This window comes from Esox lucius, chromosome 24, assembly GCF_011004845.1.
Source record: "Esox lucius isolate fEsoLuc1 chromosome 24, fEsoLuc1.pri, whole genome shotgun sequence".
In the NCBI taxonomy this organism is placed as follows: domain Eukaryota; kingdom Metazoa; phylum Chordata; class Actinopteri; order Esociformes; family Esocidae; genus Esox; species Esox lucius.
The window spans coordinates 18889007-18904146 of NC_047592.1; the positions used below are offsets into that span (position 1 = coordinate 18889007).

Consider the following 15140-nt stretch of genomic DNA (forward strand, 5'->3'; position numbering starts at 1 on the left):
TGCCAGGCATCAACCAAAGGGACACCCACCAACCGCAACCCCCCTGAATGAGGGCCGAGTATTGCGAGCAGCGTACAGCCCAACTGCACAAGTGCGCAATAGAGAGTCAACAACAAGCCAGTGACTCTTCCCCCGAAGGGCATTGGAGGGAGGGCATCCCAGTGGCGACGAGAGCCCACCTGGCAAGACAGCAAGGGTGGACAGTATCAAGCCTACTGGTCACCTTCACGCCCCCGGGCCAGGCTACACCTAATTATAAACCGTGCTGTAGAGATGAGTTTTTAGTAGACACTTGAAAGTTTGCACTGAGTTTGCATTTCTAACCTTAATTGGCAGATCATTCCACAGGAGTGGAGCTCTATGAGAAAAGGCCCTGCCGCCAATTGTTTGTTTAGAAATTCTAGGTACAATTAAAAGGCCTGCGTCTTGCGATCTAAGGTTACGTGTAGGTATATATGGCTGGATCATTTCAGCAAGGTAAGTAGGAGCAAGTCCATGTATTGATTTATAGGTTAAGAGTAAAACCTTAAAATCAGCCCTAACCCTAACAGGCAGCCAATGTAAGGATGCCAGGACAGGAGTAATGTGTTCAAATTTTTTTGTTCTAGTTAGGATTCTAGCAGCTGTGTGCAGCACTAATTGAAGTTTATTTATTAATTTGTCTGGATAACCAGAGATAAGAGCATTGCAGTAATCTAATCTAGAAGTAACGAAAGCATGGATTAATTTTTCTGCATCAGTTTTTGATAGGAAGTTTCTAATTTTTGCGATGTTTCGAAGATGAAAATAAGCAACTCTTGAGACATATTTTATATGTTCTTCAAAGGAGAGGTCAGGGTCAAGGGTAACGCCAAGGTTTTTTACAGTTTTTTGGGATACGACCATGCAGCCGTCGAGGTTCACAGTGAGATCTGCTAACAACGCTATTTGTTTTTTGGGTCCTAAAAGGAGCATTTCTGTTTTATTTGAGTTTAAGAGCAAGAAATTCTCTGTCATCCACTTCCTAATATCTGAAACGCATGCTTCCAAAATAGCTAATTTAGGGGCTTCTCCATGCTTCATTGAAATATATAACTGTGTGTCATCAGCATAACAGTGAAAGTTAATATTGTGATTTCGGATTACATCGCCCAGAGGGAGCATGTATAGTGAGAAAAGTAATGGGCCCAGAACCGAGCCTTGAGGAACTCCAAAGCATACCTTTGACTTGTCAGAGGATATGCCATCCACACTAACGAACTGATATCTTTCAGATAAATAAGATTTAAACCAGGCTAGAACATGTCCACGTAGCCCAATATTGGTTTCCAGTCTCTCTAAGAGAAGGGAGTGATCAATAGTGTCAAAAGCAGCACTAAGATCAAGAAGCAACAGGACGGATGCGGAACCTTTGTCTGAGGCCATTAGAAGGTCATTTGTTACCTTCACGAGTGCAGTCTCAGTACTATGATGAGATCTAAAACCAGACTGGAATATTTCATAAATGTTTTTTGTCTTTAGGAAGGCATTCAGTTGTTGGGAAACACATTTTTCTAAGATTTTTGAGAGGAACGGGAGGTTTGATATTGGCCTATAATTGTTTAATATGTCGGGATCTAGATTCGATTTTTTTTAGAAGAGGCTTAATTTCCGCAATTTTTAGTGAGTTTGGTATGCATCCGGAGGAAAGGGAGCAATTTATTATGTTCAGCATTGGCTGACCTAGCACAGGAAATAACTCCTTAAGTAATTTTGTAGGAATCGGGTCTAGCTGAGAGTTTGTGGGTTTAGAACTCATTACAAATTTTGTAAATGTGTCAAGCGACATGGTATCAAAAAACTCAAGTGTCCCCATTGACACCTGATCAGGGAGGCTCCGGAAATTTTCCGGACAACCGAGATTTTTAGGACCATAACTATTTAGGGATTCAGTTATTTGTTTTCTAATGGTGACGATCTTTTCATCAAAGTAGTTCATGTATTCATTACAACTAAAGTGAAGACCCACTTCACATGCTAAGCTTTGCTTTTTTGTTAACTTTGCAACTGTATCAAAGAGAAATTTTGGATTGTTTTTGTTCGCCTCAATCAGGTTGGAGAAATAAGCTGATCGAGCAGACGTGAGTGATTTTCGGTATTGTACTGTACTGTCTATCCAGGCTAGTCTAAATACTTCCAACTTGGTGGAGCGCCACTTTCGCTCCAATTTTCTGGAGGCTTGCTTAAGTGCTCTAGTATTGTCGGTGTACCAAGGAGCAAGTTTCTTGTTGCGTATTTCTTTAGTTTTTAGTGGTGCAACTATGTCTAATGTATTTCGCAGTATTGAGTTTAGATCCTCGATTTGATCGTTTACAGATTTATTTACTCTGTCATTTAAGAGCGAACTAGTAAGAATATCAAGGAATTTATTTGTAATCCGAGAATTTATAGTACGGCTTTTGAAACTCATTGTTTGGGGGGCAAGTGAATTTCTTGTTTTAACGGTAAATGTAATAAGACAGTGATCCGATAATCCAGGATTTTGGGGGTAAATTATTAGATCTACAATATCTATTTCTCGTGACAGGACTAAATCTAAGGTATGATTGTGGCAATGTGTTGGACCTGAGACATGTTGGATGAAACCCATTGAGTCGATTATGGCTTGAAAGGCTTTTTGAAGAGGATCATGGGGGTTTTCCATATGGATATTGAAATCGGCAAAAATTAGAATACTATCTGCCATGACTACAAGGTTAGACAAGAATTCTGGAAACTCATTGAGGAACAATGTGTATGGCCCGGGGGGCCTATAAATAGTAGCTATGTAAAATGATTTATCGGCCTGGTTAACTTTCATGAGTAAAACTTCGAAAGAATGAAACTCTGTGATATGTTTGAGAGTAAGTTTATATTTACTGTCATAAATATTAGCGACACCCCCTCCTTTTCGGGATGCACGAGGGATATGATCACTAGTATAGCCAGGAGGAGAGGCCTCATTTAAGGCAGTGAATTCTTTAGGCTTTAGCCACGTTTCACATAAACCAATAGCATCTAGTTTATGATCAGAGATTAATTCATTTACCGCAACTGCCTTTGGAGCAAGAGATCTAATATTTAGGAGTCCCATTTTGAGATGCGAAGTGATACAATTATTTTTATTTTTGACCGAGGTGGAGGAAGGCTTTATCTTAATAAGGTTGTTTTTGTTAGCACTACCTTGTTTAACTTTTCTCAGCCTGGAACGAGTCACAGTGGCAATAGGTAAAGCTGTACTAACTACTCTGGCTATGCTATTGACAGACTCCACTATGCTAGCAGGCTGGCTAACAGCCTGCAGCCTGACCTGCACCCTATCTCATGTTAAAGCTATAGGAGTGAGACTCCTGTCAATGTTCCTAGACAAAAGAAGAGCACCACTCCAGCTAGGATGGAGTCCGTCGCTCCTCAGCAGATCAGGCCTGGCCCTATTTCTGGGAGAGTCCCAAAAAGAAGGCCAGTTATCTACAAACTCTACCTCCTGCGACGGGCAGAACTCCGTTTTCAGCCAGCGATTGAGTTGCGCAAGTCTGCTGTAGAGCTCGTCACCACCCCTAGCTGGGAGGGGGCCAGAGACAATTACTCGATGCCGACACATCTTTCTAGCTAATTTACACGCTGATGCTATGTTCTGCTTCGTAACCTCTGACTGTTTCATCCTAACATCGTTGGTGCCAACGTGGATAACAATATCTCTGTACTCTCTATACTTGCTAGTTTTAGACTTCGCTAGCACCAACCCCAGATTTGCGGCTACGTCGGTGGCTCTGCCCCCCGGTAAACAATGTACGATCGCCGGCTGATTCTTTAGTCTAATACTGCGTGTGATGGAATCGCCAATGACTAAAGTTTTCAGTTTTTCAAGTCCACCGGTAGAACATGCCTGCCGACCATTCCCCTCCGAAGACGGCTCGGGTCTTGACTCCGACTCCAGTGGGGAAAACCTGTTCAAAGTCTCAGTTGGTTTTAGCAACGATTCAGGTTTAACTGGTCGACGGCATTTCTTCCCAGTGACCAAGAGAAAGTTATTGCCCGGCTGCAGGAGCTGTGCCGGGGGGCTAACAAAACTATCGTTTCTACCTGGTGGCACTGACGCAGATTTTTCTATTTCTACACTAGCATAATCCTTGCCTGGCATTTGCGTCAGAAGCCGAGCCTCTAACTCTGCTATCTTTAACTTAAGACGAACATTCTCCTCCGTGTTGTTGCTACAACAATTACAGTGAAAAGGCATTGTAATGATACTTAGCCTCGGGTGTTCAGGGGTAAGTAGTTCTGTTAATTATGTCCAAAAAGAGTCCCGGTGTAGAAAAGTTGGGTAAGAGGTCAACAGATAAATATTGCGTTGGTAAAACTCTAAAATAGAATTTTGACCAATTAGTTTATATCGAGTAAATTCGAAAAAGTTTGGCAGGTAGCCAGGTAGGTAACAGCAGGCAGGGTACAGCACGTCAACAATCCCACAATGCAGTTCGTCTCAGATGAGTGTATGTCAAATGTATTATTCAAAAATAAAAACAAAAATAAAAACCACATCAATGTTTACATATTATTTTTCATACAACATTTATTCAAGATAAAACAAACATACAATGTATCACAAATAAAATAAAAACACATTAAAATGGAAGCCATTTTGCGGGGTCCGTGGTACGAGGTTCAAAGAAAGCTTTGGTTGTTTGAAAACCAGTTGCTGGTGGTGTGGCTAAATCAACCATTGTGTCACCAGACTTTTGTTTATACAAATTGATTTTACGTCTTACATGAGCAGTTGGAATAGTTGTAAAAGGCATGTTGAGACATGCCATGGCCTCTAAAAACACACTCCACCCCAACGGTCTTCTATCGTCAGCAATTTTATTGGTAGCTGTCACACTTTTAACAAGATCCAATAGGTGCGAGCCCTTGATTATCTCTCCTTTGAAAACAAATTCACCATTTGAATTCCATGAAGTCAAATCTTTAGACCTGTGCATTCTATTAAGAATATATTCAACATTCTTTCTACGCTTCACAGGCACATTATCCAAAATTTCATCAACAAGGTCAACATTTCGGTCAACAGTTTGCTTATTCTCAGTCACGTTTACTACAGCAGACCCGGTCTCAGATCCGGGTAGACTTAAAGTCAGGGTGTTTGTATCAAGCTCCTCCTGGCGCACAACAGTCAAAAATCTTTGTAAAAGGGCAGAGTATCTTTTAGCTTTCTCATGTAAATCCATATCAGGCTTCAACAGTATATTGGGAATCGATGAGTCCAAATCATTCTCAACAGACTGTCTTACATCGGGGCTAGTCGTTTTGGATTCTCACAGTTTTTCTAACTGATGTTGTGGCACCAGAAACATTTTCTGAGCATGCTCCATGTTGTTTAACCCTGTCTCGATGCAATTAGACTGGTTAAGAATGGAACTGCAACGCTTAGTAACGGCAGTAGAAAACCTCCAGATTGGTTGATGGTTTTTCTTTTCCTTGCAACTGAAGTGTTCTTTCTAGACATGTATATAGTTTTGGCTTTTTGTCTCTTTACTTTTCGGAGCTGCGACTCGGTTAAGGGTATATTACCGCGCCTTAGATTAAGCGCTATTTCACAGAGTGATAGAATGAGGTTGGTGGATGCTGATTCTAAAATAACTTTTCGTTGACTTGCCGGTGCCTTAAATATCATTTTGAAAAGTGGTACATTTCTACGAATGCGTTTAGACATGATCAAACTTTCTTAGGAACGTACACGACAGGCCAATCCCCTGAAAATAACCCTGTTCTCAGACGGTAGTCTTCTGGTGTTGTAGCTTTAAAGTCAATAAGTAAATAACCAAAAGGCGGATGTGTTGCATCTTTAAAACTCTCCATGAAGAATCGAGAAAGACTGGGGTATACCTGTCTGCCTAAAATACTAATCTGCTGATTGTCGTGGGGGTTTTTAAACAAGATGAGGTAGTTTGTGTTCAAGTTAATAGTTCTACTAAATTTACCTCGTCCATGCTGGTGCATCAACCCATACTGAATCTTTGTCATTGGATTGATGCTTGTTGAACAATGACACTTTGGGTGACCGTGCCAGAAACAACATAGAAATTCATAGACCGTGCTAAAACCATCGCGTTCAGCATATCCATCAACGTAGTAGGCACCGATTTTCACTTCACCCCTGTTCAGGGCGTGCTGTATTGATATATTCTCATCGGAGGCCACATACTCAAGCCACTGGATTGAGCTGTTTGATAATGTCTTCTGACAACGGTTGTAGTTGTCTGAGGGGACCAATGCAATGGTGTCCTTGGTGAGGAATCTGTTGCAAAAGACTTTCATACAAGCCGAAGCAATCGTAATTGACCGGAATGGGTCAACACCACCACACTCCAGGAACTCGAGTCTGTAGCGCATACAACCCTCTCTCGAGATGACCACATCATTCACGCAGTATGCCTTTATTTCATCCTGCATGACAAAGGGGTCTGCGGAAACAGTTGCATACCATTGCAAAAACTCATCTTTTTCTTTAGCCATCATGGTATTCACACCATAGTAATGCGGTTCTGGATGGGGGCCAACATAGTTCTCATTCTCCTTGGTGTTAAACTTGTAAGGAAAGTAGCCTTTTTTCGAATCCTTAAAACCCATAGCACGTGGCAAGGCTGACAGCTTCATAGGTAGAAAGCAATGACTATCAATGTATCTCTGATTGAATGTGCTGTCTGTAAAAATCATGAGCTTGCTACCATTAGCAATAAGTGTCGTGCCAATACCATTGTTAGCAAGGTACTGCATCAAGATGTAACCATCGAAACCTTTAGAGTTGTGTGCTATAAATGTGTAGTCATTATATTTCGGTTGCCTAAACTTTTGAAAAAAAGCAGTGACACAACCATCTCCGGCTGAACACCACGTCTTGTTATCAAAGCTTATTGCACACACAAAATTTGCAGTGTGTACACCATTCACCGGATTGGCAATTGTCTCAAAATCATAAAATATGTAGCACTCACTGGGGTCCTCGGGCTTGGCAGGTTTTATAAAACACTGATGATTCATTTCAAAAGCCAGATCCACATTACAATTGGGGCACATGTTAGCTCTGCACCTGTGTGCTTTATAGTTGGTAATACTGACATTGTAATAGCGACCACAATCGACACAGTATTTCTTTTGGTCACACCTGCTAACCCAACGATCCACACTTTTGTGGTGCTTCAAACGTTTATGCTGGCTATAACAAAAATCTGAATAACATATCCGTTTACAGTCAGGGCACTGCTTTGTGTTACGGGGTTGGGTATGACAATCTTCATGAAGACAGACACTACAGCTATGATTACAACCATGATCACCACGTGTGTTGAAACCGGTATAGCACCAGTCACAAACATAAGACACACCCAGAAAACCCTTCAGATTCATGATACCGTAGAAATGGTAAAACCAGCCCCCTTATGTAGCTCACGACCACTAACCAGGGCCTCGGGATATGTGTACTGCGGGTTCAACATACCCATCAAACAAACAGAAAAACACGTAGAATCATTATTCACAGCCACATATAAATGTCTTCTTTTTTTATTGATAATCTGATCTATCAACAATGTTTGAGCTTTACGTCGTGGGGCACCACCCTCACGGTTTTTGACAATTTGTACCACCAGTTCTAGTGATTCATCAATCATAAGCTCCGTATTACTCTGCATAACACTTTCAAGTAAATTACCAAACGTGCGTTCATTATATTCATCCGCTCTCATGGTCACATGTACAGGGTCTATCAGAGATTCACCAATCAACTCAATCTGCAGACGATCACCAGGCCCTTGTACAAAGTCTGAGGCTCTAACAATCAAAGTATCCAAGCCTGCCATAATACTTGCGTAGAATGTGCCAAAATCACCAACATTTTGTAAATTTATCAACTGTCGTAATTCAACATTGTCAAACGCATTACGCTGTATAACTCTAACATCACTGCACTGAGTTTGCATCAGAGAGCTCAAGGAGTGTCAACTAGATCGTGTGAAAAATGGGGGCTAATAAGCTCAGTTAACAAGCCTTGTATCTGAGGATTATTGTGCTCATTGCTGTGTAACAAAGTAACGGTTGGTTCATTTGTATTTTGGGGTGTGGTCGATTGATTATGTGTAGAGGTTGTTGGCTGTTCCGTGTCTGGACTGTCGTTAGCATTATCTTTCGCCATTTCTCTGGTTTAACGTGTAAATAACAATCCACTTTTCAGATTTGAATATTCTAACTCAAACATACATTTACATACAGCACAGTTTTGAAGAGTTGGCTGTATTACCTTCAGCTTTCAAGCCTGAAAGAAAACAAAAATCCCCTCACGCTGTGCAGCCACAAGGAAGGTTATCCGTAACTGACCCCATTGTGGTAATGTACTTTGTATCATCACCCGGCTGTCCTCAATCTGTTGGAATATAGAATGTTGTACCAAGGGTCAGTATGCATAGTCATAATTGTTAATAACACTTTAGAACAAGACTAAAAATGTCTGTAAATAATTAAACTTACACAAAGTATCTGCTCAGGTTGTGTAAGATCACAGTCTGACCACCCAGTCCAACTGACGCGGTCACTTGAACTAAATACAAATAGGATTAACAAGCGTATACATGTAATTAAAGCTGATTAACAATAATGTCAAAAGTCTACTTACCAAGATCGTGACATCACGTCATAGAATTGTATATATTAACGATAAACTCATCTGCTTACATATAAACGCTTGCTATTGTCACCATATCGCCATTAATCAGTTCAACATTTAACAAACACAGGACCATAATACAGCAATACAAAATCAGATTTCACGAGTTGGTCATTAAGAGAATGCAGCATCTTCACCCGGAAGTGACAGCATAACCCCATACTAACACAAATACTATAGTATTTTTTTAACCAACGTTGCCTATTATTAAACATTTCTACCAATGTGTGGTAAAACAATCTTGCGTTGATCTCTGTTGTACAATTTCAAAAGACGGCTTTACGAATGTTTTAATTACCTGAAATAACCTATCCTTACCTGTCAACGATTCCCCGTTGTTCATGCAAATTTATACGCGACCTTGCTGGTAACTTTGTAACGTTTTGCCATATAATGCAACTTAGAAGTTAATGCTGACTTAACCATTTTTATTACAAAACTCAACATTGCTCATACATACACTTGTTTTTATTTATAACAATATTTTAAAACCCCCCAACCATGACACAATCCACCTTTGCGAAATGTGTGGTTGGCCCTGGGCCATGGATGCTCCTTCAAAATAATAGCATTGCTCATGTGATGTAAGTTTGCTGTAATGCTGTGTTGGACTTCAAACCGTGAGACACGGGATGGTTTCTAACCTGCATATACTACAGTTTGTATTAGTGGTTATTTAGGGACCATTACTGCTGGGCAGATGTAACCTTGAAGCCCATCTCTTGTTAAAATGAATGTTGGGCTGAAAACTATCCAAACTTGTAAGTCCCGCCCCATCCCCTTCTTTATATCTTACAGAAAAACACGTCTCTCACGTGTAACTCCGTGTTTATGGAAAAACACCATGTTACAACCACATTGCAAAACATGGAAGTTTACATAATAATAATATAATAATAATACATGGGATTTATATAGCGCTTTTCAATGACCCAAAGATGCTTTACAAAAACAAGCAAAACAAAGAACACTGAGAAATAAAATATATAACAACAAAGGGGCTATGGGAAGGCTTGTTTAAACAGAAATGGCTGTACTACATCTGTACCACAAGGCATTGGAACCCTGGCCCCCTTTTGTTTAACACCAAACACCTTACCGCTGACACAACACTTATTTACTGCCTGGGAATTTAACATTCCGGAACCCTAAGTATGGGCTGAAATATGTGCCACCAGAAACTGAATTTGAATCATTTATATTTGAATTTGAATTGCTAAATTTGAATAATTGCATTGAAAAACTGAATTTGAATCACATAATTTGAAATTGTATTGTTTAATTTGAATAATTTCATTGAAAAACTGAATCTGAATTGTATAATTTGAAATTGAATTTATTCGTTTGGATCCGAAGTCCAATAAAATGTGATCCTCACTGAAAATTAAACTCTCTATATATCTTCACATTCACTTCTCACAATTCAGATTCAGTTCTCAAATTCAATTTCAAGTTACTGAGACAGACATCTGGGTAGTTGGAGGATGAAGGAAGAGCAATCGAGCGCAGATCGATAGATAGCGTTCATTGGCGCACAGGACTCCTCTTGGGCCAATCAGCACCTACGTTTTGGAGCATAGTACATGAAACAAGGAAGAAGCTCTTGCCTTGCCAGTGGCCGCCTTGACCCAGAACGCCCAGTCTGGCGTGACCACCATGGATTCAGCTGGGACAAATACGGTAATTACAATTTCACATATCTACGATCTAATGATCTTTTGTTTAAATGTTGTTAATGATATAGCTGTTTTTATAGAAACAGGGGAAATTAAATCTTTCTCTCGATGTTGCAAACACAGTAGCTATTATCCCACGTTTTTATGGTAGCCTACTTAGTAGGCTACCATAAAAGAGCTCTGGTAACATCTTTGCCTGGTGTTAATTATTTCTAAGCATTTGCCTCTTCCTCCGGTGAAAATGTTGTTGCAAACGTAGCTAGTGCTAGCCGCCGCCAAGTAGACTGGTCATGTCTTCAGCATGATAATTTCCGATAACTACTCCTTGTGATTGTCATTGACACCGTCAGGGTACTGCTTACTGAGAGGGAGGGAGGGAGAGTAGTGTCTGTGTTGCTGTGTTTGGCAGATGTTAGGATAATGTAAGGCCATAAACTTCCGGGCAATTACACCATAGCACTAGCCCTACTCATTTGAATTGAATGCATAGCTAATTCCGGTTGACTTGAACACAAAAATAGCACATTTACTCTTCGAAAGAAAGCTGGCTGTTCTCCGTATTTGCAGGGAAAATAAAAAGGGATGGTTTTTAAAACTAGCAATCCAGTAGTGCTTTCATTATTTTGTTGAGAGCATTATCTAGCTAGCGCTACAGTAAATATGGGCTAGTAGCTATAAAACCGTGCTTGCCACTATATAATAACATCATACTTGGTCAACTTAGTGTAAAAACAGTCATGTTTACATTAAATGTAATAGTGCATATGGTATTGTGGTCTATAAATATAGTGCCTGTTGTATTAATGTTTTATATTGATATAGCTAGCCATTTACTTGAATAACTTTTTGCAATACATTTTCTTTGGAATATGGAAAACATCCCACTTTGTAATTTTTTATTTGGTAATTAAGTTTCCATGTAGATTTCATTATCATTGTAAGTACTTATGTACCTCTGTGCTGGTACAGGTAAACCAAATATTTAACATGATTGTTTGCTTTCTGTCTCTGAAAAGGTGAACATCCAGAGGCGGGTGACACAGTAGACTATCCAGGTCACCTGTCCCCCAGGACGTTTCTCCAGTGGCTCACAGGACAGGGCCACATTCCTGTCTTACCAGAAGAAAACTTCAGTCTTTGTGCAGTTCAATCACACCTGTGACATCCTGTATGGTTCACATACAGTTTGCCACCCAACAGTCGCTGCATGTAGTAATACAATCCTCCTGCCTGCATATGCAAAAGTGATGACAGAGGCCTTCCATCTAGGGCAGGCATTTCATCAGGTTTAAGTGAAATGTTGCAGCTTTAAATATGCATATACAGGTGCTGGTCATAAAATTAGATTATCATCAAAAAGTTCATTTATTGCAGTAATTCCATTCAAAAAGTGAAACTTGCATAATGTATGCATTCATTCCACACAGACTATATTTCAAGTGTTTATTTATTTTAATTTTGATGATTATAACCGACAACTAATGAAAATCCCAAATTCAGTATCTCTGAAAATTTGAATATTACTTAAGACCAATACAAAAAAAGGATTTTTAGAAATGTTGGCCAACTGAAAAGTATGAACATGAAAAGTATGAGCATGTACAGCACTCAATACTTAGTTGGGGCTCCTTTTGCCTGAATTACTGCAGCAATGCGGCCTGGCATGGAGTCGATCAGTCTGTGGCACTGCTCAGGTGTTATGAGAGCCCAGGTTGCTCTGATAGTGGCTTTCAGCTCTTCTGCATTGTTGGGTCTGGCGTATCGCATCTTTCTCTTCACAATACCCCATAGATTTTCTATAGGGTTAAGGTCAGGTGAGTTTGCTGGCCAATTAAGAACAGGGATACCATGGTCCTTAAACCAGGTACTGGTAGCTTTGGCACTGTGTGCAGGTGCCAAGTCCTGTTGGAAAATGAAATCTGCATCTCCATAAAGTTGGTCAGCAGCAGGAAGCATGAGGTGCTCTAAAACTTCCTGGTAGATGGCTGCGTTGACCTTGGACCTGAGAAAACACAGTGGATCAACACCAGCAGATGACATGGCACCGCAAACCATCACGGACTGTGGAAACTTTACACTGGACTTCAAGCAACGTAGATTCTGTGCCTCTCCTCTCTTCCTCCAGACTCTGGGACCTTGATTTCCAAAGGAAATGCAAAATGTACTTTCATCAGAGAACATAACTTTGGACCACTCAGCAGCAGTCCAGTCCTTTTTCTCTTTAGCCCAGGCGAGACGCTTCTGACGCTGTGTCTTGTTAAAGAGTGGCTTGACACAAGGAATGTGACAGCTGAAACCCATGTCTTGCATACGTCTGTGCGTGGTGGTTCTGGAAGCACTGACTTCAGCTGCAGTCCACTCTTTGTGAGTCTCCCCCACATTTTTGAATGGGTTTTGTTTCACAATCCTCTCCAGGGTGCGGTTATCCCTATTGCTTGTACACTTTTTTTCTACCACATCTTTTCCTTCCCTTCGCCTCTCTATTAATGTGCTTGGACACAGAGCTCTGTGAACAGCCAGCCTCTTTAGCAAAGACCTTTTGTGTCTTGCCCTCTTTGTGCAAGGTATCAATGGTTGTCTTTTGGACAGCTGTCAAGTCAGCAGTCTTCCCCATGATAGTCTAGTTCTGTAGGCTACACAGCGAGACCATCTAAAGGCCTTTGCAGGTGTTTTGAGTTAATTAGCTGATTAGTGTGGCACCAGGTGTCTTCAATATTGAACCTTTTCACAATATTCAAATTTTCTGAGATACTGAATTTGGGGTTTTCATAAGTTGTCAGTTATAATCATCAAAATTAAAAGAAATAAACACTTGAAATAGATCAGTCTGTGTGGAATGAATGTAAACATACAAGTTTCACTTTTGGAATGGAATTACTGAAATAAATCTACTTTTTGATTATATTCTAATTTTATGACCAGCACCTGTACATTCAGACTCAAATAGTAATAGATAAGATATTTGTGCAGTCTTATTTAATTTTTTGTCAAATCCAGTTTGTATGTTAACCCAATTCAATGTTCATGGGTGTATTAAATGACCCAGTGTGCATGGCTAATTGATTTGATATTTTAGAAAGTATAAATCATTGTTAGCCACATTGAATGTTACACTTCAAAAAGCATTTCCATATGTGCATCGCTCCATTACAATGTTTGTCAGAGAAGATGTTCTTCACTACGTTCTTTCCCGCTTCCCTGTGGTTGTGTCAGCAAGACAGAAGTCAGATTTAAAAAAATTGCTGTGAATGGAAGGTGGACTATAAGGTGCCTGGATACATGGGGTCCTAGACTGGACTTAAGCAATCATGAATTATTAAAAGCCTTTAGTCCTCTGATTGGCACAGGCATGACTGTCAATGATGGTGAAGTAGGTACAATGCATGTGCAAGTGTGGTCAAATAAATGTATTTTCCAAAACTATTTGAATGAGAAAGGGGATCAATGGCAACGCGTAGAGATTCAATGTCCTCGGTCTTCAATGGACAGTCCATTTCTGGCATGGTAACACCTGTGTTGGCAGAGTTATGAGAGAGCCCTGAGCTCTCCCAATCAAAATCCTCAATTTGGATTCCCTAAAACCAACAGAAGATAGTATTAATGAATTGTTAACATATATCATTTAGTAATGCAACCCATTTCATCAGCTGGAGCTATTCTTTTCGGATGTCACTGAGAATCACTGACATACTATGTATTTCATACATTAATAGTAGGGTATTAATATCTATTGTGGAACTAATAATATTCCAAATAGGAGATGTGAGCTACAGAGAGGTAGCTGGTAACATAATCTAGAAGTGGTGAAGGTTGAAAGTAGTAGGTTTTCATTGCCAAGAAATGTAATTGCTTTATCATAAACAGATTCAATCATCACTGATTGCTATGGACTTCATGTCAAGTTAATATCAAATGTGATGGATGAGGAACCACCAAAATTAAGGAATAGTAGCAAACCAATTATATTTGTTATGTGACTACAAGCCAACTAGTTATGAATGTAACAATATTGCCAGATATGTTTCCTATACCATGTTAACAGTAAAAACTAATTTGTAACTGGTTGGATCATGCCCATAATCACTATAACGGTAAGTTTCACCTTGCTAAACATTGTGCAGATCACAGCATAAGTTGGTCAAAAATGTATCTCCAAAAGAACAGCTGGGTTGTTTAAAGTCATAGGTGGGACTGGCAAGTTAGCTAGCACGATGCCTTCTATCTCTAGATCTTACTAAGTTTACCGGTACTTATCTGAGCTAACGACATGATCACTGTCACTAGTTATAAAGAAATCATTGACTTTCACTCGGTACTATTCACTGACAGTAAAAAAAAAGAAAGAAAAAAGGGGTTGTTATTGTACGCACAGCTGTTTGTAGACTAGCTCCAGCGCTCCTAGCTGCGTTGCTAAAATAATAGCAGAAACAATGCTAACGTGCTAGTCATAAATATAGAACAATGGTGCGAGCTAGTCGTCTAATGTAATTGTAAACATGATTTGTGTATGCTCGCGGACTAAACGAAACGTTTCTACAAAACAGCTATAACATTAACAACAGTTAAACAAAAGATTGTTAGTTCGTAGATATGTGAAATTGTAATTACCGTATTTGTCCCAGCCGAATCCATGGTGGTCACGCCAGACTGGGCGTTCTGGGTCAAGGCCGGCCACTGGCAAGGCAAGAGCTTCTTCCTTGTTTCATGTACTATGCTCCAAAACGTAGGTGCTGATTGGCCCAAGAGGAGTC

General features: G+C 40.1%; 1 protein-coding gene and 1 long non-coding RNA gene across 2 annotated transcripts in view; both read right to left on the bottom strand.

Moving 5' to 3' along the window:
* LOC114830270 (basement membrane-specific heparan sulfate proteoglycan core protein-like) overlaps nt 1–15140 on the bottom strand; it is a 68169-nt gene that overhangs the window by 41044 nt on the left and 11985 nt on the right. The gene's annotated exons all lie outside the window — the stretch shown is intronic.
* LOC117593926 lies at nt 13782–15044 on the bottom strand. The gene is made up of 2 exons (XR_004575385.1): nt 14998–15044; nt 13782–13964 (listed from the first exon to the last, which is right to left on the bottom strand). It is a non-coding gene; the product is annotated as an uncharacterized LOC117593926 (long non-coding RNA).